The 16,184-nt window shown below is 42.1% G+C and overlaps 1 long non-coding RNA gene across 1 annotated transcript; it reads left to right on the top strand.

Moving 5' to 3' along the window:
* The first annotated feature begins 3,839 nt into the window (after nt 1–3,839).
* On the top strand, nt 3,840–5,278 carry LOC138569073 (uncharacterized). The gene is made up of 3 exons (XR_011303131.1): nt 3,840–4,087; nt 4,203–4,366; nt 4,597–5,278. It is a non-coding gene; the product is annotated as an uncharacterized lncRNA (long non-coding RNA).
* The last annotated feature ends 10,906 nt before the right edge of the window (nt 5,279–16,184 follow it).

Below are 16,184 nucleotides of genomic sequence, written 5' to 3'. Positions count from 1 at the left end.
GAAACGCACCAACACCATCGAAGGTAGTAAAAAATCTGGGAGTCCTAATGGACAACACCCTAACCCTGGAACCACAAATAAATGCAACAGTGAAGAGATGCTATTTCCTCCTCCACACGGCGAGAGGAATTCTACCTTTCCTCTCCTTCACGCACAAAACACTCACTATCGTCGCCCTAATCATGTCAAAAATCGACTACGCAAGCAGCCTCTACCTCGGAATACCAGAATACCTCCTGAAGAAACTGCAACGGATCCAAAAAGCAGCAGCAAGACTACTCCTCAAACTATCCAGAAGAGAACACATCACTCCAGCGCTAAAAACACTACACTGGCTCCCAGTAAAACATTGCATCACCTTCAAAACAATGTGCATAACGCACAGGGCAATCAGCGGACAAGGAGCAGAATTCCTACAAAAGAAAATAAGTCTACAAGCCAACGAGACCCCTCCGATCAAGCAACGAAATCCGCCTGGAACTCAAACCATACCTTAAGAAAAAACTTGGAGGTACCTCCTTCTACCACTTAGCCGCAAAAACCTGGAACAACATCCCAAAAGAAATAAGAAACACTGAAGATCACCTAAAATTCAGGAAATCACTAAAAACCTGGCTCTTCAACACCACAGACAAAATCTGGAAACCAAAACCAAAAAAAAATGGTGACTAAACCGGAAAGGAGACAGACATCCCCGACCGAGAGGGTAACTCACACGACACCTGGACGGGTGACACCGGACAGACTGGAACACAGATGGCCCGCACGGAGACTGAGTCAACTACCCCAGGCAATCCCACCAACACCTCGCCTGCCCTTAGTTACCGCCAGGTACCATAGTGGTATGGAATTGACGAGCTATTGACAATCACCACACTACCTAAGAGGTTGACATTGGCAGATGCACTTGCCACAGGAGTATTAAAGGAGAATAAGGGGAGCACTGAGAGAGCATGTTAGAGGTGGGGGCCTGAAGAGTAAGGAACCTTATATGCCAGTGGGCGCCCCGCCTCACATACCCTCTCTCTCCAACCTTTACTTCAGGGCAATACTTAATGCTTAAACCTAATAGCCAAAGCTGAAAACGGGTGGAGGTCAAAGTAAATCAGGGGAAGGAGGAAGTGATAAGTGGGTCTCGCTAGGGGTGAGGCATGGAGCATGTGCTCCCCCATAAGAGGTGTGTGTTCCACTCGAACCTAGCAATAGCCATGCTATGGTGGTCCGTGTACCCTTCATTGTTATAAGTTAAATCTTATACTTTATTTTTATTTTATTTTTTACATTTGTAGAGCGCACTACAGCCCAGAGGCATTGAGGCGCTTTTTACATGAAAGTGTACGTAAGCAGGATTACAATTAAGACATGCAGTTACTTGGTTACATCATATGTGCTAGGTTACAAGGTACAGTTGGGAACATGGTTTGGTTTCAATAGTGTACAGAGTAAGAGCTAGGATTTAACCGTTCAGACAAATAGCCTAGTTTTGATTGCTTTGCGGAAGGCTAGGTGAGAGTCGATTTCCCTGATGTGCGTCGGTAGGGCGTTCCAGTGGGTGGCAGCAATGGCTGGGAAGCTGGAGCCCCCTACCCGCACTCTGCATGTTTTGGGCTTGGCGATCATGTTAGTATAGGCTAGTCTAAATGGCCTGGCAGATGTTGGCATGGCTATGCGCGGGGCAAGGTAGGGGTGTCAGATCATGGAGGCATTTGTGGGTGAGGGAGAGGATTTTGAAAATGATTCTCTGTTTAACGGGAAGCCAGTGGACCTGTCTTCTCAGGTCAGATATGTGATCCTTTTTAGAAAATCCTGTAGCAGCCCTGAGGGCGTTGTTCTGGAAAATTTGGAGTTTGGCAATGCTTTTGCTAGATGTCCCTCCGAGGAGAGCATTGCAGTAATCCAGTCTTGAGCCGATAGTAGCCCTAGCAATGGTAAGGCAATTCTGTCCGGTTAGGAAGGGTCTTACTGCATTGAGCAGTTTTGCATAGTATGCCGATGAGGAGGCAATGGCGTTGACCTGCCATGGTGAGATTAGAGTCTAGATAGACTCCCAGGGTCTTAACTGTATGGGACACAGCAATGAATATATTATCAATAGTGAAGGAGCAACAGTTCTTGTCGAGGTTACCCAGGATGGTTGGTGACCCAATCAGCAGAAGCTCGGTTTTGTCACTGTTGAGGCACATCCATTTTTCTGCCATCCAGGCTTGGATAGTGCAATAAATGGAATTAAGGGTGGTCCTGTCTGTCTCATAGTCACCTGTGAGAGGGATGAGGACCTGGGTGTCATCAGCATAGTTGGTGTATGAGATGCCCAGGGTGTCAAGAAGGTTAAAGAGGGGCCTACTGAATAGGTTGTAAAGGGTAGGCGCAATGCAAGAGCCCTGAGGCACCCCACATTTAATGTGACTAGGACAGGCACATGCTGAGTCGGAGAAGACTTTCATGGCCCTTTCCTGTAGAAACGAAGTGATCCGCGCACACCCCTTGGGGGAGAAGTTGGCTGCAATGGAGAGGTGATGTCAGAGAGTATTGTGGTCCACGAGGTCAAATGCAGCCAATAGGTCAAGGAGCAGAAGGAGCGCAGGTTTGCCGGCGTCTCTGATGTCGTCCATTTGATTTTTTAGGCCGAAGGCCCAGAAGGCGGTGGTCCTCAAGGAATATTTGGACTTGCAGGTAGGATGCTTTGTCCACAATTTTGGGTGTTAAGACATTTCTCAAATTGTAAAACCAACAATGCCATTTACCTTATTGAATGCCCCTGTGGCTTAAGGTATGTAGGTAAAACTCAAAGACCTGTCAACAAAAGAATTAGTGAGCATCGCTCACGAATTCGCTGTAAGAGCCATAATGCTCCTATGGTCCCACACTTCATTGAACATCGGCATGGACCCGATGACTTCACTTGGTGGGTCATCAACAAACTAGAGGGCAATACCAACATTAAAAACGCCCTGAAACACAAGGAAGCTTGGTGGATTTTCAAGCTTCAGACAATAGCTCACGGCCTGAATGAGGCTAAGGTGACATGGGATTGAGCACTATATCTTCATCCACCACAGCTCTTCCTATCACCAACAGTTTGGCTACCTGACAGCAGACTAGGGGTTATTGACGTCTTTACTACAGCTGGCTTATGTCTACCTTAACAGAAGCCAGCCCCGCACTCTACCCAGAGATTTATGGGAGTACGTGTATCCCAGACCCTACGCACAGGTCCACCCTTTATATGAAATGATTACAGACCCCATCATTCTTTGCATTTATGGGTTTGCGTTCTCTGTACATATAGTAGGTCTCCAGCCTGCTCGCAATTTTGAATCTGAGCTCCGAGGCCCCTACTACAGCAATCACCAACACAGAGATGCTTGCCTCCCTCATTTCGTATATATTTACCTCCCTTTGGGTCCTAGTGACTCTTGCCGCTCAGTAGAAGCAAATCCACTTGGCCCGAGCTACATACATTTTGGATCTCAGAAAGCCCAAGCAACACGCTGCCATGACAATGGAAAGCGTTTGCTTTTTCCAAACCAAGCTAGCTCACCTCGTTTTTAACATTTATTTCCTTAGGATTGTCCTTGACTTACGTCACACAGCAACAGCGGAACCACTTGGTTCGCGCCACGTACATTTCGGATTATAGAATTCCAAAGCGACACGTTGCTATGACACCGGACACCTATTGTTCGTTCTACGCATGCGCGAGGCTTTTAACACTACCCTCCCGTGCCTGCGCAGAACACCGCTCCCGGACACAGCTTACTCGTGGCAGCCGGAGATTACAGCGGTCTGACGCTTTGCAGACCTTTTGACTCAACTTTAGCGAGGATTATGGATACAGCTTCTGGTAAACCCTCCACATGTTCCAGGCCCCACTCAGGCCGTCCATATACCCTGACCTTGTTCCTATGCCCGCAGCATACTACATTTTCTTACGACAGCAACGCTGACACTTTGCCTTATTTTCACAGCTCTGTTTCTGCACGTATGCAACACATGGCAACAGAGACCCATCTAGCTTACAGCTAATCTAGGATTCATACCTTTTCCCCCGGCAGGAATCAATAGCCCTCAGCTACGTGACACAAAGGTACAGTATATGTTCCTTCCATAAAACTTTACTCTCTACTGATCCCGTCATTGTCCACCAACATTAGACATTGAGTGATCTCTTCCCTTTGATCTGTTCCATTCATCTATTACAGGTTCACCCTATCCATGGTGACCCTTCAAGCACTTTGCTCCAGACCCATTGGCCACCGAAGGAACACTGCGAGCAGTTTAGCAGCTTCCCCACCTTCAAGTGTATTACTAATGAATACAGGACAACTCTTCCTTGCGGCATCGCCAGGCGGCGTCTTCCATACAGGTTGGCCTCCATGCAGTTTCGCCCTCCCTTTTTTAACATCTACATCTGACCAGTAATTACATTGTTTATGTTAATTTTATAGTATCTTTTTTATATGTTTACACAATAGGCAGCTATGCTTTACCTCTTTCTCACAAGTATTTAGCTTGTTTTTAACAGCACTTGAGACTTCTTTGAGATCTCACCTACACTCAATTTATCTTTTTCTTTCTTTTTCATCAACTTCACAGAGATCCCCATTCCGGAGGCCCAGACGAAGGCGTTCCAACTACAAGCCAAAACGCCATAGGACTAAGCACACACCGTGCTTAATTTGCCTTTTTCCAACTAGATAGGGGGCTTCTCCCCCTGGCGTTGACCGATGGTTTTGGTCCTCTGTTTATAGAATTTTACAGCCACCCTGGTTAGATCGCTCAGGTCCTTAGAACATAGCTAGACAGTGTGTGCCTTGCTCAATCCGAGACCAGACCAACCAGTTCTTTCCTTTCTTCCTTTTTACCCTTCAAAATAAACCTTTAGACATTGAAAGGCAAACCAGGTTATCAAACATCCTGAGCCAACAGTCAGGGACCCAATATCTGGTGCCCTTACGTATTTCATTACGATGTGCAAGTGTGCAAATGTTGAATAATTTTTGCCATACAGTGCTAACTTTTTTCTACTGTTTTCTCTTTCACATGCTTTTCTTGATGTTGTACAATTAATTCTGCATCACACAAGTGTTACTAACCCACCTAACATGTGCTTTTTAGATAACCAGCATACCAGCTCTGGTCCTTTCTCCTTTGTGATTCTGGTTTGATTTTTTGTGATTTCTTCACCCTTTCAGACAAATAGTCTGAGATTGTGTATGAGTTAATAATACTGACAAAAAATAAATTGAATTAAAAATATACATATTTTCTACCTAAATAGGGTATTTGTGCCTTATTTTCTACAATAGAGGATAAGATTGTGTACTCATTTAGATACTAGGTTTACTATTCGAAACCTCAATTTGTAATTAACTTTAAAACAATCATTTAGACACCAAAAAATAATGTTTAGAAATACTTCTGTGGTTGGAACCCTCCTTTTGTTCCTTATCTTGTACAATAGCCCTCTCAGCCTTCCACAGTAGGGGCTATCCCTTTCGTTACCAAATTGTCCACAATTCTGAGCAGGAAGGGGACAGTGGTGATGGGCCTGTAGTTCCCAGGAGCCGATGGGTCAAGGGATGGCTTTTTGAGGAGTGGTCGTACCCAGGCCTCCTTAAGGTCAGATGGGACATGCCCAGACTGGAAGGATGCATTAATAAATGCTGTCAAAAAGGGGGCAAGGGTCGAGCCACAGTCTTTAATGAGCTGAGCAGGGCATGCGTCGCCCTTACAGTTAGAAGGTTTGATGGTTTTTAGGAGAGAGATGACTTCGGATTCACTCATATCCTTGAAGTCGAATAAAGGGGAGGAGTTCATTTTAGTCTCCTTGTTCTGGTTACTGTTCTGAGTGGCAATTTGGAGAGTTAGGGCCTTTTGGTGAGCTAGGATTTTTGTTTGCAGGGTATTTAGTTTGTAAAGCATGGCAGATTGGATGTTATTGCACCAGTTTCATCCTTCAGGAGGGTAGATGGCGGGGTGGACAGGGTTTCCAATTCCCTAAAAATGGCGTTTTCTTTGGTGCCTGATTTAGCATTAGCTATCCTAGTGTTGGAGGAGTTGGCTTTGGTATGGATTATGCCCGATTTGTAGTCTTTGGAGATAGTCTTGAAAGCTAGTTTGGTTGTGTCATTGGGTTTGGCTTTCCAAGCTGCGAGGGCGGCACGTTTCTTTAGCACGCAGTTGGAGCAGTTCCTGGGAGAACCAGGGATTAGTGTGCTTGGTTTTCTTGGCTTTCCTGAGAGAAGGGAGCGATAGAGTCAACTGCTTCGGTGATCGCTAGCTTGAAGGCTCTAGCAAGAGTTTTGGGGTCCTGCGAGAAGGGGGCCTGGAGTGCAGGCACTTTGAGGAATGGAGTGATCTTTTCCGCAGTGAGTTGATGAGAACTTCTGGTGAAACCTGGAGGGAGAGGGATGGTGGGCTTGGGAGGCCCTTTGGAGGTATTGAGGTCAAATTGGATGTAGTGGTGGTCAGAACATGGGGTGGGTGTTTTCTCAGTAATGAGTACTGGGCAGTTGTGGTGGGTAACCCAATACTGCCTGCTGCTTCCCTCGTTTTAGTCCATACATTTCAACATCGTGCATATGTCTGAAGGGATGCCTAGATGCTAGAATGGGAGTGATAATTGATCGTGACTTGATACGAGAGGACAAGGGGGACATCACACATTCATATCTAGCTCAGCAGGTTGAGTGCTCGTTGCTGCAATCTGTGTGTGATCTGCATTTTGCAGGTTTGAATCCCGGCAAGAGCGACTCAGCTTTTTATCCTAATGTTCTCTGTAAAGTGCTTTGGATATAATCGCTACATAAATGACAAGTTATTATTATTACATCACTGTAATTCGCCTCAGGATTAACACGTTACATTTCACACACATGCATTTCCTGCAAGCACAGCACTCAGGATCTCGAAGGTCAAAAGAAAATGCAACCACTGCAAATCCAGCTGCTGTGACATATGTATCCAGTAATTATGTTTGGCTTAGGGGGTATAGAACAAATGGGGTTTTTCATTTATATCTTGGCTTCCAATTCAGATTTCCTTTAAAGAATGGGAAATTATAATCAAGGCAACTGCAGAAAGCAGTGTGACAATATTTGCATTTATATTACAGTATGGCTGCCCTTTTGTGACATTTAGCTAGCCCCTTATCGCCTTTTTTGGTTTCATCCTGATTGCTACCACATCCACACATTCTGCAACGCTTGGCATGCTTTGCCACAGTATCTACCTGTAAGATTTCCACGCATTCTGATGTACGTGGCATCTGTTAAATTGCACACAGAGTATATGGCTTTTCTCGAATTGAAAAAAAACCTGTTGGAACTATTACAATTGCATAGCTGAGGCGTAGGTAGGCGGAAGCAATGGCGGCATTCACTGGAAGAATGACCAATGGATCACAGATAACATCGGTGCGCATGTGTGTACAGCAAAGTTGGTTGTGGATGCAGGGACTGGTAACGTTGTTCCAAAGGTAGAACACATTTCCACTCAGAAAATGACATAGCTGTGGCCCTTTTCATGTGACAAAGGGAGATATTATTCGACGTTTGCCCATTGCCATCACAGGCACATAGAATTCGATGGCTTGGGATTGGAGAGCTGTCAGCCCCGCCAGGACTGCATATTTCCTTGCGAAGTCGCGACTTGTAGACCATTCAGAAACTAGTTATAACCAGCTTGCGTTCTCACATGCACGTTTCTCCCAGAATCCTTTAGTGTTTCTGAAATGAAGTAAGCACGCATGTCAAAATGTTCCTACAGCTCGGCACCAGCTAATTTAACAAATCACTGTGCAGCAGCATAGGGTGGTTGCTGAGGCATTTTCTAAATAAAGCACACATTTGTAAAATTGATTTCATTCTATGAATGAAGAATGTCATGGGTTAATTGTCAGAACCCGTTTTTTTCCAAAGTAGCACAGATCTAATCCCATTGACAAACTTGTTTTCATATTTAAGTAAAATAGGATTAGGAGCCAAACAAAAAATCAAAACAAGCTCCCAAAAGGCAAATTACTTTAACTATTTCAAAAAAGATTATACTCACATGATTCAATGTATCATTTGTTTGAAAGATGCATGGTATACTTCCCATTCAAAGATGACCAGCTTGTTTAAGGAGAGCTTCCTTAGAGCCAGTCATCCAAGATGGCTGCCTATATGGAAGAGCTCACAAACACTCAAGAGTTCCGAGATAGGCAGGAATGGGCAGGATTAGCCATAGGGATTACATTGGCTTTGGGCAGGGAATGGGAGGGATTACAACTGTGTATCCCTCCTCAAATGTCATCTCTATTGGAATGCATTACAGACCCTCATTCAAAGTCCATATTTGAAGCTCTTATGTTCATGACAATAGTTTCAGCTTTAAAGGTAACTCTTTCAACACCATCTAATAGCCCACACTAAAGATGATGACAGTGGTAGCACAGCATATTGATTCAGGCCATGCTAGCAGGTGCCTTGCTTTGCGCATGGGCAGTGAAATCAGCGCCTTGGGAAATAGCCCTATTTTTTTTAATTGTTTTGGCTGAGAACATTTTTCCAACCTTTCAACATTTTACACAATATTAAAAACATAACAATTCCTTATTTACAATGAAGTTAAAAAGCATATCCTACATTTGTTATCAAAACAAAATTTTACCTGTTTAAAAAGAAATGTATAAATGATCCTATTAAAGAATTATAACTTTCATGATTATATAACATAAACAAATTACAATTTCTATTAGGTAAAAACCATGCAAGAAAAATTATAACATAACTGCAGTGTTCTCTGCACCCTCTTGGTCATAATTCTGCAATTTCAATGCATTCAAATAGTTAACTGTTGCATAATGCACAGATTTCTTGTTCGTATGAAACACAGCGAGCCACAGTTGATCATGTTTGACATTTAATAAGTGTCCCTCAATGTGTGGTTTAAAATACTTGCATCTCAGTGGTAGCAACTTAGCACAATCAACTAGCAGATGTCTCAAGGTTTCTCTCTCCATGTGGCAGAATCGAAAGCGTATTTTATCTAGAGACAATAGGTTGCTCTTGCATAATACATCTGCTTTTAGACACAGATGAAGCCTGAAGCGCAGAAATGCTGGACAATGCTGAGGGCTAGGTGATATTAATAAGTAGCGAGCCAGTTGTCCATATTTTTTTAATTCAAATGGATTTTCTCTGAATTTCCTATAGCGTAAACAAGGGACACGTGTCAGGTTCCAATCATACTCTCACAATTTCTGCTTTGGCTTATTTGGATTATCAAGTGGCAGCTTTATTGATATATCTGCATCGTGCAGCAATTTTGCACTCTCAATCTCCATGTTTTCATAAATTCATCATTCAATTCTTGAGACATGTATGTCGCCATTAACCGAATTTGTCCATTTCTATGATCATCTATCATCAGTTTCCAGTACAGTGTGCACCATTTCCATTTGTACATACCATGTAATGAGATCAGGTCTAATTCAAGTCAAACTAATGGAAGGGGCTCCAACATGGGTAATTGTAAAAAAAAATTGAAATATGCACCCTCAATCTTAGACCAGTAAGAGTATGAATGCCATCTTTTGGTCTCTGTGCCATATAATAAAATTGGCCTCATCTTTTGCTTATAATAGACTATTAGGGGATATATGGAGAATTTACAAAATTTGGTTCTAATGATACTGGCCTGAGATATGGCTGTGTGTAGTTTGATTTGTTTACTTTCTTCGTAGCGTATATCTGAAGGTTGGTTGCTTATTATTCCTCCCAAATACAGGTAACTTGTAACCACACTCAGATTGCTATTTTGTAATATCCATGAGTATGTACGACATCTCTGTTTTGGGTTACCGAATTGCATGATCTGTGTCTTGATCAAATGTGCATAATAATCAAGTACCCTCAGCATTGCTTTAAAACCTTGCAGTGTTTTCGATAAAACAACCATATCATCGACATGTAGCAACCAATTAACAGGAACTCCCATGGGTCTTGGTGCATCAGTAATTAGGCCTTTGAAATTGCGTCCTATATCGGAGATAAAGAAATTGAACACAGCAGAGGCTAGCAGACACCCTTGTTTCAAGCCTCGCTCCGTTTTTATATCTTTAGACAGCAAGCCATCTCTCGTTAAGCGAATTTGGATGCTTGTATCCATGTGAAACTGCACAAGCCACTTCAAGACTGACCAAGGACAGCCCTCGTCCAGTAGTTTTTTGTACAAAATTCATGCTGCACAGCATCAAAAGTAGGGCAAAAGTCGATGAACGCAGCGAAAATCGTCTGTTTACGTTGTTTGCTTAGTTCAATGACTACATTTAGGGTGATTAGACTGATTGTTGTGCCTATCCCTGCTATAAATCCAGTTTGAAACTCATCTCTTAAATTTCTTTCTGTTAACTAATTGTTGAATGCTGCTAATAATAAGTGTGCAAAGATCTTAACCGGGCAGTCTAATAGTGCAATAGGCCGGTATGATCTTGGATCAGTCCTGGGTTCTTTTTTGTATTTCGGCACTATCATAGATTTCTTGCAGGACCCAGGAATTGTGCCGAATTGAAGCACATGTTTAAAGATTTTATAAAGGATGGAGGCCCATGCTGATGGATTCTGTTTCAGTAAAGTTGTGCAGGCCTCTGGGCCAGGTGCTCTAGATCGGCAGAGCTACGTAATACAATGGATTATATCATCCTTGTCAAATGCGAGATCATGATCCATTTTTAGCATTGACCAGTCAAATTCAATTTCAGGAAAAGGAGTCGGATAGGCACCAGCATAATATTCAGTCCACTTTTCTTCTGGTATTGGATTAACTTGTGATGCCATTTGCACCGAAGAATTAGCCTTATTGAGTAGCGACCAAATGCCACCTGATGATTTCAATATAATTTGGCTCATCATTCTCTCGCCATCAAGCTGGTATTGTACTGACTTCCGAGCACGTTGCCAATTTTGATATGTCAACCTCAAATATTTTATCACAGCAATGTTCTTTTGCGTCATATCTTCAGATAAGTGTCGTATATCTTTTCTCAATTGAGTTTTTCTTAGTTTTAAATCAAGGTCAAATGCATGAGTGTGCCTGTTTTTATGCTGGTGATTACGGGTCCCATTTTCAATAAACATCTGCAAAGATTTTACATAACAGCCTCCCTCTTTAGGATTGTGACCCCCCAAGTCGCTTTCTAGAGCACGTTCAAACATCTACAATTTATGATTCGTACATCTTATACGATTTCCTGCTTGGTTAACTTCAATGTGCGCTAATTCCTGCTGAATACGCAGAATATTAGTTTCAGATATATCTGGCCATTTCCATGACAGGCATAGTTGGTTATGATCACTTAGTTTCGTTTCTTTTACCACCAATGTAGTGATCATATTCAAGAATGTTCTATCAGAATAGATATAATCAAGACAGGCAGCTGATGCGTCTCTATACCAGATTGGCATGGCAGGAATGTCCCCCTTGATAGACCCATTTAACATGACATAGTTTCTCTCCCTCATCATTTCTATCCAGTGCAATTCATCATATGAATACTCCTTGGTCTTGCATAATAATAGATGCAGATTAAGATCACCCATAATTACAGTATGACTGATGGTTTTATCCAATACCAAGGAGTTGAGAACTTGATTCATATGTGAAAAGAACTGCTCAGAGGCGAGTTGCTGTTTTCCCCAATATACATTGATTATAGCAATTGTGAGTGGAGCCTTATGTATTTTTACCACTTGGATGTATGAGGATGGTGAAGCGGATGGAGTTACTTTAAGGTTCATAGATTTTTTAACAGCTATAAGGAGGCCTGTCATTGGACGGCCAAATAAGTTCTTAATAGCTGGTATCATTGAGACACAATATAAGTCCCGTACAGGTTCATTAGTGAGCCACGTTTCCTGGAGCACGATAATATCAAAATCGTTAAGTTCATTGCATTATGTATTTATGAAATGTTTGTGACCTTGCGTGTTCCAGGATATTAAGTTCACATTTTCATTTGTTTCCCATTTTTATGATTTATTTGTATGCGATTGAAAATTACCATGCACATTTTTGTTCAATTGGTTATTCTGATGTGTATCCATCATGTTCTGAAGTACTCTAGAATGCATTTGAGACTGCACTATGGGCATCCCTGTTGGTATATCTTGTGCAATTAGGAAGCCCAAGTCAAATAATTCTGATCTCGCTTGCCATAGAGCATTAAGCGTAATCCCAGATCTCATGAATAATCTTACTTCCGATAGATCATTATGATCAGTGAACTCAACTAGATGAATATCTGAGCTTGTTAGATCCTGTAGGGTTGATATCTCGGCACATATATTCAGAATGCTCATGCGGTTAAGATCGTATTTTTGAAATGGGTGATCTCGGCATGTCATTATTAATCAATGGCAATATCTATACTTGCCGCGATTATGTACCTGCCTGTCTTGTCCCATTATGTCCTTGCTGCTAAGCGCATTTGTGATATGCGTTTTTACCAATGGCAGAATAGAACCATTATTATCACCATGGGGTCCTTTCAATAGAAGGGATACATCCGGTATCGACATATGAGGTTTCTGAGATGTCACTAAAGTTCCCAATGCATCTTTAGATTGTGTGATGTATTGGGCTATGGACTCTCTCATCTCATCTCGCAGTTCTTGTATATTAGGGCACACTTGTTTGCCTGTCTCTTGTTGCTCAATAACTACATGTTGCGACTGGCGTTCCTTTTCTTCTATCGTAGTAGACGTTTTTGCTTGTGTAATATATTGGGCTATAGATCCCCTGATTTAATTTGAAATTCCTCAATAGTAGGACAGATTTGCTTGCTTATTTCTCGTTGGGCTGGTTGTTGAATCTGACTGTCTTTTTCTGTCACAGCCATAAGAATTTTTGGGTTGGTAATCATGGCTACCAAATTATTAAAGGGTTTGTGCTCCCGAGGGGGAACCGCACCATGTATCTGTTCTTTGGTAGCTGGATTAGGCTGGACTAGATTCAGATCTTTTCATTTCAAAATGTTTAGGCAGGTTTTTTTTGCGACCAGTTTCCTTATCTGTGAGGTTTTAGGGAGCCTCTGCTTAATCGTTGTCACCGGCTTATGTCTTTGTAACTGATGGCACGTTGTTGTTTTGCCTAGAAAGGTGAATGGATTGGTCAATTTTGAGCCAGCACACTTCTCAACCACTTGTGAATTTTCGCTAATGATGCCAACCACCACCCTCGGCAAGTTTAAAGAAGAGGTTGCCCTGACTTCTTCCATGCAGGTAGGCAGTGACAGTGTCTTTCTACTGACAGCATAGTTTTCATACGATGTGTCTCCACCATCGCAGGCCACTGGATGTTTTTTGTTCTCAATGACTTCATTCTCCGAAGGTCTGTTAGATATATTTTTGGAGTAATTGATTAACTTTCAATGGGAATTGGAGGAGGAGGCAAGGAGTTTCCAATTAGGGTCTTGGCAACTACTGGAGGGGGTAAGTTCAAGGATAATTTGGACATATCAGTGGCTTTAGCACTCTCTCTTATTAATTGCTTTAACATTTCTGTTTGGGCATTCATTTTGTATTCAATTAGTTCATATAATCTTGCTATGGACATTAGGGCAGTGTTCATAACGCTTAGAGTGTTATTTAATGCTGGCGCCTCAGGGAAAGAAGAGCGGCCAGGGCATTGTCCGTTGATGGAAAAATTGTGCTCTTGGACTAGCTCACCAAATCTAGTGCCCTGTGGTGTTGGTGCTATATATGACACAGAGTTGTTCAATGAGTGATCCGGCGATTTGTTAAACATAATCTGTGATTTAGATAGCTCATGGCATTGAATTTTTATCTCAATTTCTATTGTTGGTTGTCTACAAGGTGTTATTTTTTGTATTCCCGATGAGATAATCCAATTATTCAATTGGTTTAGATTGCCTGTATTTGAACAGTTATACATCACATCTCCAGTATCAATGCAGGCATTATTAGTTGTGTTCATAAAGCTTATCATGTCTTCATCAACCTCACCCGCAACTAACAATGCCTCGTGAGCAGCTTGCAACTTCTGTTACGCTAGAACCATACAAGGTTGGGGGGATAGGTCGAGCAATGGAGTCTCTTGTGGTGAATGTTAGCTAGAGAGGATGGTAGATGTCTGCGTGGCCATCAATTCACAGCTGTTGTACGCAGTGAGTAGCATAGAATCTGATGTTTCTGGGGCCCACAATGAGGCAGAAGCTTTGGGGGTATTCATATCATTACCAGCCTGCTTTACGATAGGTATACTGACAACTGTGTCATGCGGCATTCTACCTATCATTTTCGGTGAAGATTCAAGTGGAATGCTTATAGCATCCACTCGTAATTTCTCAGACTCAGATATCACATGAATGGTTTGTTTCAGTCGATTTGCAGGTATGTTTAAATTATCAACTAAAGTCGATGGGCCCAGTACCTCTGCTGATGTTTGCATGGAGAGATCTTCTTCCAGTGGATCTGTTCATCTCGGATCCATTGGTTTTGGTTCACTGACGCAAAATTGGTGAATATCTGATACCAAGGATACCGAACGCTGAATTATTTTTTTAAACCTCACTTTTTGACATTTACCAGGAGTTGCATTTTTTTGATACATGGTTAAATTCAGCTATATCAGGATCACAGGGCATACCTGTTTTTAGTGTATATACACCTGTAGCCATTTTTGACTTCCCAATAGTTCCACTCTTTCAGGGAACACTCCAGTAGGTCACTATATATTTTAACAATCACAACCCACTGCTCAGCCGGACAGCTCTCGTCAACATCCACTCACTCAGACACGTGTGCAGAAAAAAGACAATCCCCTGTAAGTGACTTCAATCCAGCACTCCAACTAAGTCAATGCTTAGGATGGGATGCCCAATGGAAGCCCTTATTTATATATATTTATGTCAAAGTTCTTTAAATCTGTATGATGAACTCTTATATAACGCCACTCTCTTTGGATCTCCCTGACCTCACTGAGCCAAGAAGTAGGTTTGTTTTGCAAATTAAAAGGTTTATTTGAAGAATTGAACAATATATATATCACACATTTATGAATAGAAACAATATCTGAATAGCACACTTATGAATATGAACAGTGATCAGTACTGGGTAATATTAAAATATCAACAACTCTTTAATCACTTAAGAGTAGGAATAGAAAGGATAAGGTAGCAGAGAATACTTTTATGGTTCAAGGAAACGCAAGATGGGAAAGAATGCAGCACAGAAATAAACTAGATATGGTTTCAATCAAAATACAATATAATCCATTTTTCCCCTGTGACTACTCACCCCCCCCCCACTATGCAATATGAAGAGATGGACATGAGGGCACAAAAGTTTCAGGAATACAATCAATAATGCAGTTCAATCCCAGTTCCCCCCAGCAAGTGTAGAGAAAACAGGTACAGGATTGGTACAGGTCAACACTAGCAATGATTCATGAATGATTATCAGATTGAAAACGAAATACAGCAGTTGCAAACAAGAAACAGCTATTCTGACATGTGGTGAAATGGAGCTAAATTGCAATTCGCCGCAATTTCCACATGCATGAAACATGATTACAGAAACACTATAAGGAAATGGAATGTCATTTTAGGTTCGTTGGAAAGCTTAGGAACTTAGCTTTAAAATGACAGTTTGGTTCTCGGACGTGTGGTTCAAAAGTTACAAAGGTTTTTGTGAAGGTAGATTTTTCAGAAATAAAGTCAAGATTTCAAATGACAGATTGCGCTTTACAGATTTGGAATCAGCAGGATGGACACAAGATTCTATAATGCAGTTCTGGGCAGATTGAAATGGATGGAAGAGGATTACTTTAAACTAAGAGATTGGTTATGGACAGTTCTAGACTAGATACTCACTCCTAGGCTTTGGACTGGAATGGGCCTCGTCAAAGATCTGGTCAAGGGTTGGGCTTCACTCGCCACCGGACAGGTCTCAGGCACTCTGGGTTCTGCTCTCAGCACTGCACTGCGGTGGCCTCTTGATCTGGATCTGATGGGTTCTGGATACAGCGCTGCTTTTTGGGTCTGGATCTTTGTTCTAGCACAGGGTTCTTAGCCAGAAGCAAAACAGCTCAGCCAGGCTGTTGAATGGTTTTGAGATGCCCCTTGGAAGTTTAGGGGTTAGAATCAGGTTGCCAAAGATTCTTAAGGCCTGCTGCGAAGA

Source organism: Ambystoma mexicanum, chromosome 1p (assembly GCF_040938575.1).
Source record: "Ambystoma mexicanum isolate Mex_15411 chromosome 1p, UKY_AmexF1_1, whole genome shotgun sequence".
In the NCBI taxonomy this organism is placed as follows: domain Eukaryota; kingdom Metazoa; phylum Chordata; class Amphibia; order Caudata; family Ambystomatidae; genus Ambystoma; species Ambystoma mexicanum.
Note: the sequence above shows the minus strand (reverse complement) of the source record. Positions and strands in the feature narration are given on the sequence as shown.